Source organism: Trichoplusia ni, chromosome 8, assembly GCF_003590095.1.
Source record: "Trichoplusia ni isolate ovarian cell line Hi5 chromosome 8, tn1, whole genome shotgun sequence".
NCBI classification, from domain to species: Eukaryota; Metazoa; Arthropoda; class Insecta; order Lepidoptera; family Noctuidae; genus Trichoplusia; species Trichoplusia ni.
Genome location: NC_039485.1, coordinates 5,835,949 through 5,844,107, shown reverse-complemented (window position 1 = coordinate 5,844,107; position 8,159 = coordinate 5,835,949).

Genomic DNA, 8,159 nt, shown 5'->3' with positions numbered 1-8,159 from the left:
GAGTATTCTCTGTGCTGAACTATATAGCTTCAAACAAGATTATTATTCTTTCTACGGAACTTTTCTTAAATACTGAGATATGCAAATAGTCTTATGTCTGTATAAAATCTTACTAGTACAGCAAAAAAACGTAAACACGCAACGGCTTGAATAGCCGCAGTGACAGTGCAATTCTTAACGTCACGACTGTAACAATATATGGAAAACATACTATCGTTGCTTCCAAGAACTGCTCCTAAATGCCCATTACAACATCTCTTTTTTTTCGAATAATAGATAATATTCTTTAACAACAAAAAACTACTGAGGCAAATTTGATATTTTTTATGGAAACAAATCTATATTTCACATTAAGTGAAAAATATTCGGTTCACCCAGACCAAAATTCTGAGTTAAAAAAAAAATAGACGCGAATTGAGAAGCTCCTCAGTCCGTTGAAAAGTCATCATTTTATTGTGGTACTTATTCATGAAGTTGTTCGTCCCGATTCCCTTGCAAACGACTTAAATCACTTATGGGCTTAAAATCTCGAGAACTTAGACTACAATCAAGGAATTATTAAGTAACAAACTCCTTCTGCAAAAACATCTTTCACTCGCGTGCCTCAAGATAAAGTTTCTGAATTAATTTGCCAAATAACGTCGAAACACGAGATTTAAACTTGCCATTCAACTTTGATTGTTAAATGTTAATTGTTATCAAACGGAATATCTTATTAGACTTTCTTATGAGTTGAAATATTGATCACTACGTAATACGTCTATACGTATGTACCTACTTCAGATTGTTGTTATTTTCTCCTACTTTTTATTAGGTTTCTTTTCAGCTGAAAAAACGTATGTAAAAACAAAAACATTCTATGCGACATTCACAAAGAGAAAATTTGTACAAAATGAGCAAATATCTAACATTTTCTTTGTCCTTTTGACCCTCAGTTTTTGAGTTGTAATAGCGACCCTTAGCTAAGACATAGATAAGCTTGATAACGTGAAATTCAATTTTTAAAACGGAATCATGAGGTCGCATTACTTACTGCAGGAAATGGAATGTCGTCGATTTATTTTAACCACCTCGACTTGTTCCAAGCCATTAGCTTTTTCAATCCAAAGATGAGTGTAAAGTGGTAATGATAACGCCAGGATTATTTGTAGACTCAACTGTTATATTATATGTTTAACTGAATAATCTCGTAATTCACATAAACGGATTGTAAGCTCTGCAGCTGCGTTATTACATTTTGTACCAACAATAATGTTTGTTATAGACCATACATAATTTATTTACATCTGATTTCAGCATCAAACTGAATTAATAGATTAAATTACCGTTTCAGTAACATATAGACTAACATTCAACAATTATTTAGATTCATAATTTTAATCCGTAACGACAACACAAAGGTATCACACAGAATTATTTAAAGTGATAATTTAGTTTCGAACAAAAACAGTTTTTCCGAAAAAGCGTAAATAAATAAAGGTATGAATAAAAATGGGATGTATAAATTACGTCAAATAAAACATATAAGTCTCATACCCAATAAACATACCTGCCAATACATTTAAAAAGGGCAAGACTCAGACGAATAGTTTCAACGTATTGAGAAGGGATGTGAAAACAGTTTAAGTAAAAAGGATAAGTGTGTTTTCGTAGCGTGTAGAGAAATTCGACACCCACTCGGCTATTTACGGGCGATGGTGCGATAAGCATTTTCTCTTTCAATACCATCAAAGAGACTGGCCGCCTATTCAGGCTCCACCCGACAAAATGTAACACATAAAGGGTATACGAAGATTGCAACGCTGTTTCTGACTTTGCTCGCAAAAACACACTTAAAATCCATGTTTACAGCGCACATCATTCAATTTGGCGTACATTTTGTTACGTCCAACTTTTTCATTTATAGGTCGCGAAACGAAACATTATCCGAGCGTTGTCGACTGCTGATGAAGCCCATCAAATCATTTGTCGGCATAGCGACGCGAAACTTCAGCTATTATTCCGGTCGGTTTACTAAAACAAAAGTGCTCTTAATTCTTGATCTGGGAAATCATGTGATCATTACTTTCCACGGTTCGTTTGGCTGGCCTCGCGGCGGGATGGAAGACTCGTTCCTTGTGACAAATTAAATTTTATCAAGCTACAACAATGGTCCTTCGGTATTATAAAGCGTAATCCCTTAAGCGAGGAGACGTCTAAATATCTGAAAAGCAAATTAGGCGATCGCGTTTTCTCGGACTATTTAAAATAGTTTTGAAATTTTGTAGTCCTCTTGTTAAATAACTTGTAGTAGATAAATGTCTTTGAGTCAACTGTATACAAACGACAAATGTATTTGCCTTTTGAAAGTTCTTTCTTTCTAAAGCGTCTCAGTCAGTAGTCGGCAGGGTGCGAACTGCCGCTGACGGCTGTGTGCAAGCGTCTGTGTCGTGTGACGACGTGTGCATTTCATCTTGACCATTTTCCCCTTTTCTGAGGGAATAGCGGGAAACGTAAAGCATTTCACTGAATTTACACTTATATATTCCAACACGTTTTCGTATCACTTTACCTGTGGAATAAGTTAGCTAAGGATGCCACAGAAAGTTTTCTTTTCTTTAACGTGTTCCGGATTTTGAGTTCTGCTTTGCTTTAATGTAAAATGCTTTATTCGTATTTGTCACTATTAGACTAAGTGTAAAATTAAATGTTTTACAAACTTCCGATTTACTTTTTTTTATAAATTTAATAAAATCCATGCTTGAAGAGGAATTTAATATGCGCGTTATAAATCAAAATAAATATTGAAAACATACTCAAAAACTCGTTCACACTCACGCTGAATCATAGTTAAACTAAAGAACATCGTAAACAGCACCAAACACACCGTAATTATTCGACCAACAAAAATAGCCTTACATCGCATTACCAAGCTCGCCCAGACACCTCAACTTTTCATCATCATAATTTAATATAAAGTAGTTATTTAAATTGTTATGTACAAAAATGGTTGTAGTTCCGCGTGAACGTCGAAAGCGGCGGAAGCTTTTTCGCTCGTAAATCCAACGAACGCGGCTCTTCCGCTCCCACGCCCGCTCCCCGATTAAATTCTCCAACATTAGCGCATTCATGGCAACAGATAATATATTCAATCGCCTCAGCTGAATCTCTGTTCAACTCATTGATTTATTCCCTTGACACTTTATTTAGGCTTATTAAACTCATAAAGTGTGTCTGTCTGTTCACTTAAACAGTTCTAAAGTTAAACATGCTAGGCGGTTAACCGCATTGCGGTCAGCTGTTCAGTTGCTACTAAATGCATCATTTTTTTGCGCGATGTGGTTTTGATAGTCCGAAGGTCAAGACGTTGTAATGTGACCGCACTTTAAAATGAACTGTCTGGAACAATTTATGTTCCCTATACAAGTACCTATACTTATAACGCAGCTTCTTTTTCTCCTTTATTTAATAGTGACAAATCTCTAAAATTACCGATTGGATTATGTTATATCTTTTTGCAATTTCTCCACCTAGTCACAGGAGAACTCTCAACTTCCGAAATGCTTACATGACGTCAAAATTCAATTGAGTTTGAATAAAATATGTAGAACATAAAACAGAACGTTTGGTCAAAATAAATTTATCATAATTTCACACATTCGCATAATTATTTCACGTCGTTGAAATTCACACGTGAAAGTCAGTTTCGTTCGTTTTCGGGCGATGATATTCCAAGGCAAACACAATAACGCTGCGCTAAATAGAACGTGAATGTTTGCGCGCACGAGTCACAGACGGCCACAAATCAGAGGTAAATCAGATTCGGGCATCAATTGGAAATACATTTGTGATAGCAATCAAAATGCTGCACGTGACCCTACGGTACCTAGACTGCTCTTAAAACGTGGCATATTTATTTTGGAAAACTATTTCGTCCGAAAAACGATTTCATCACAAATAGGTATTAAATAGCTGGAGTATAAACGAATTTTATCTCTTAAATACATAAAAATGGAATTGAATTTTTAATAAAGAGCTCATAGCGGAATTAAAATTAATACATACAAGTTGGATGCCTTCCAAAAACCGTTAAACAAAAAGTGACTATAAACATGAGGTTAACACCGCAGCCTGCATACGAACAACACGTAACATAAATTCATGCGCTTTGCTAAATTCTTCTGATAAGGAACATAAAATGACATTAGCAATAAGTTGCATATGTGTTGGATTGTTACATCCTCATACCTCGACGTTTGTGAACAACTTTCCGATTCCTAAACTTAGAAAATAAGATTGGGCCTCGCGTCTACTGGTAATGGCTTTGTTGTGTACCGGCTCTAGTTTGACGGGTAACTCGAATTCGCTACTAGGATATTCCCGTGGTACTTCCCAAAGTACTACACGTGTCCTACTTCGTACAGCTAAAAACAATTTCAACTCTAATAAAAAGAACAGCTGTAAGGAACGCTCATTTATCGAAATACAAGTGAAGTCTGTTCATAATTTCACTCGCCTATTATCATGACGCGAACAAAGAAAGTTTCGCGCAATAACCAATAATCGTTCCCTAATATCTTTCGCGTAAATGTTTTCCAAGTTCGATCATTATTTCCAACTCGGCTCACCACTGGACAAAAATTATTTCATAATTTATTGCCGCTGTGATTACGCTGTAAAAAAAATGAGTGTCTTATTCATCACAGTTTGAGAACATTTAAGTAAGCATGTTCAAGTCACATTTGGCAGAAACTTCCTCTATACAAAGTACACTATGATTTACGAGTAAAGTTAGTACGATCTGACTGAAAAGTCTTTAAAAGTAAGTAATACCTATTGCACCGGTGTCTGTCTCCTACGTCGGCAAATTTGGACATAAATAAGTAGGTGCTGGTCGTAAATGAAACAGGTTTGACAGCTTGCCGAGATTCCAACCCAACTTCGACGTCCTCATTTCTGTCTATAACACAATACTGACGGGTGCAAGTAACTGGAAACGACTTGGCAACAGATCCCTCACTTTTTCTTATTTACGGCTTTAAACTTCAATCTATTAGATATGACATGCGCAACTGCCAACAAAGCGTAAATGAAGAATGGTATTAATTTGGGACTTGTTAAACGATAAACACATAATACGACACATAAAATGGATTCGGGAAAATCGGCTCGGCTTTGAAATCGAATATTTCGGGCCTGTTATTTTTTATGGCTGAAATTCTAATAGGGAATGTGAATCAAGTCGTTAAACGATGCCTGAATTTTTTGGGTTTTAAAGGACAAAAACGTGTTATGTTTTGTGCAATAAAGGATACATCATCGGGAGTGATAAAATCGTTCCGCGGTGATACATCAAGTGAAACGACAGGTGACACGAGTTGTGTTTGTGCCTAGTTTAACTTGGTTTGTGTAGTGTGTAGGTAGGTCGGTGTAGGGAGAGCACGGTGGGTACATGTACGCAGCCGCACCTGACCACAAATCAGCAGTAAATCAGATTTCGAACGTCCACGTCCGTGATTGCAGAAACGAATTTGTGTTGTGTTGTGTTATGCCGACAACCACTAACAATGTAACCGCTTACGTCATTCGAACTGCACTGTTTAAATGCTTGTTGTTGCCAGCTTCAAGCCACTTGTGAGTTTTACACTTAAGTGATTGTTATGTGAATGTCAACACGATACGATTATCTAAATACAGAGCTTTTAAAAACACCTCAATAATCTCTTTTCCAAACGTAGGAGCGTCGGGAAAGCTGGGCTAAGTAATTAATTCATTCACTCCTAATTCCGCATTGGAAACTGTACAAAAGAATCACATCAAAGACTGGTGTGTACTGTACACGAACACAACAACTTGTAGCGAGTTTGCATCGCACAATTTACTTAGGGATTGTTTGCGTTTCATTAACACTGGTCAACAGGAGACCTTATTTATCTGCTTGTACTTTTAAGACTTTTGTATTAAACTTAATCTTTTCCCTTTAAGTACTTACATTAAGAATTGGTAATGCAATTAAAATCTTGGTGTAGTCAGCAAAGTTTTCGCTCTCAGCAATAACCCAAATAAATATGTAGGTCATTTGTAAACAGCGCAGTTTATGTGGGTTCACAGAGATTTAATTAAATATGACTTATACAACAAGTTGATTTAGAACCACATCGACAAAACGTGTTATAAATTAGTAATATACTGTAACGAAACTTAGGCGAATGTACATAAATCCTTATTACATAGAGATAAACCAGCTAGTGCTACCTAATTGCTAGTTACGTAAGATAATTCGTGGAAAGTTAGCTAATTAAGGGGAGCTTATATTTTCTAAATGAGCAACGATCTGTCTCTCAAGTGCCGTTAACGTCACGCAGCCACTAGCATACGGAGACGGGCATATTCTGACGTAGCTAATCTGTTCTCGGCAATATTTCAAAGCTTAGATACTACCGGTCTTGACACACAGCCGAAATTCGACGGCACTATGTTACACAAGAGAATATATTATGCTTAGATACCTGCTACCATTTATTAAATTGTAGCCAGGTATCTTGCCACCATTTCAAGTTAGGTTCTACTTCAAAAGTATTATCTAGGTTCTTGTAAATTAAGTAATCACTTTATTAAATAAGTTTTCGAGAATTTTTATCGTGATAAATTACTAGTGATAGAAATTGGAGTCTTTGCCCTCTCAATGGATTTTAAATCATCCAATAAATCCAAGCAACTTAAATACCTTAGCTTAAATATTATATGGCAATAAAAAAAATTGTTGATGACTAAGCATAATAGAGCAAGAGCCCGTGAACCCCAGACCTTCGTTATTTTATAAAAGCTGAAAGTTTGTCAGCGCATACTCCCAACACAGGTAAGAACGATGGACCATTATGAAGTTTGGGTTATAGTGGCTTAGGCAGGTAAACGGCACTAAAGGTGTGTAAAATACCGATCTAAATTCGTCAAATAATAAAGTGCGATTTTTTGATATTATCTTCAGAATATTATTAAAAATCACGTTATTCATTGCCAGACACTTAACATCGTGGCAACCCCTTGCCAGACACCCTTAATGTTCATGAAATTATAGTTTAACTTACGTTATAGTATAAAAGCTGATTTTTATATATAATACTTGGGTAATAAGTAGATGATGTTTCCTCATTAGCCAGACATTTTTTATAGTTCCAACCCCTTGCCAGACAAGCATGTAGGGTAGCTGTAGGAGCGAGCGCGAGGCAGTATGTATATGAGTGAGTGCGAGTGAGATGGCGAGTTAAGTCTACCGCGATCCATCACTGCGCAGTTGTTATTTCTACTGCGCATGTATTGTTTAGTACTCAGTACATGTTTCCATCAGCTAAAATAATATAATATAGCATGATACGTAGATTATAAGTTTACAATTTGTTTATGTTACTTTTTAAATAAAAGTGATTTTGTATTAAAAATAAGTCATGGGTGATACATTAATTTGTGTTATTTGCAACAAAAGTAGTGGCAAAATAACATTATTTTTATAATAATATGTAATGTCATCAATTTATTTTTTTATCCTCAGTAATAACTTGTAGCATCATTAACCTATTTTTAATTAATTTTTTGAAAAATATTTTATTTTTTGGCTTTTTTTTTAAACCTGTTTTTGATAAAATAAATTAAAATTTTAAACAATTTAAGGTAATTGTAGCATCGAATGTCTTTCCTTAAGATGTTTTTAAAATTTACATAGATTATTAGTTAAATAAATCTGCGCCAAAAAGTTTATTTGCATGAGTCATTCTAATCACAAATCTCTTCTTAAGACATACAATGTTTGTCTGGCAAGGGGTTAGAACTATAAAAAATGTCTGGCTAATAAGGAAACATCATCTAATTATTACCCAAATATTATATATAAAAATCAGCTATTACACTTTAACGTAAGTAATGATATAATTAATATTATTCTTATCATTTATAACGAATATTTAATTAATAATAGTTGAAGATAGCACATATTATTGTTTTAGTTGATGTAAGCATGTATTAAATACTAAACAATACAAACGCATCTCACTCGCACCCACTTATATACATACTGCCTCGCGCTCGCTCCTACAGCTACCCTACATGCTTGTCTGGCAAGGGGTTGGAACTATAAAAAATGTCTGGCTAATGAGGAAACATCATCTACTTATTACCCAAGTATT